Source organism: Primulina huaijiensis, chromosome 3 (assembly GCF_012295235.1).
Source record: "Primulina huaijiensis isolate GDHJ02 chromosome 3, ASM1229523v2, whole genome shotgun sequence".
Classification (NCBI taxonomy): Eukaryota; Viridiplantae; Streptophyta; class Magnoliopsida; order Lamiales; family Gesneriaceae; genus Primulina; species Primulina huaijiensis.
Window position 1 is genome coordinate 2,475,225 of NC_133308.1, and position 924 is coordinate 2,476,148.

Consider the following 924-nt stretch of genomic DNA (forward strand, 5'->3'; position numbering starts at 1 on the left):
AGTCTAAAGATTCAATATATATAATTAACTTAAAATCTATCTCATTACTCAACTTTATTATTAGTGGGTGGGTCTTTTGTACATATATCTATGTCAATTAGACGGGTTGATTTAAATCATATTTATTGTGGAAAATAATTTTTTTATATAAATAATAATAATTTTTCATGAGTCGGATCGAATAAAAAATATATGTTGGTTTTGTGTTAGTCAGTAATATGTTAATACTCATAATGTTTAATATTTTTTAAATTAATTTATATATGATGTCTCATTGTAAACATAATGTTGAAATAAATGTCTCGATGTTACGTTGATTAATTTCTTCGCTTGTAGGTCGGCAAGTAGAGTTACCCAAGCACACGTACACGAAGTGCCTCTCGTTATTATATAATGATGTGATTAATTATTAATAGCTACCTTGACTTGCAAGTTTTCTTTTAAAAATATGACAAAAATTTGTGTGAAACGGTCTCACATATCGTATTTTGTGAGACAGATCTCTTATTTAGGTCATCCATGAAAAAATATTACTTTTTATGCTAAGAGTATTACTTTTTATTGTGAATATCGGTAGGGTTGACCCGTCTCACATATAAATATTCGTGAGACCGTCTCACAAGAGACCTACTCAAAAAATAAAAATAAAAATAAGCATATTTTAATCTTTATATATATAGTTATATATTTATCTAATTCGAGAATAATGTTTTTCACGAAATAATTGGCAAATTCACGAAACAACCTGAATAAACAAAATATGGGATGAGAATAAGGATCATAATAGAATAGGGTGAGTCTAAACCCAACTTCAAATTATACTCGTTCCGTCAGCGCGAGTTAGACCCGATAAAACAGATCTCAAGCGAGTGCGAGACGAGTCCCGGATTTAAAATATTTTTATTTTGTATTTTTTTTTTTTTT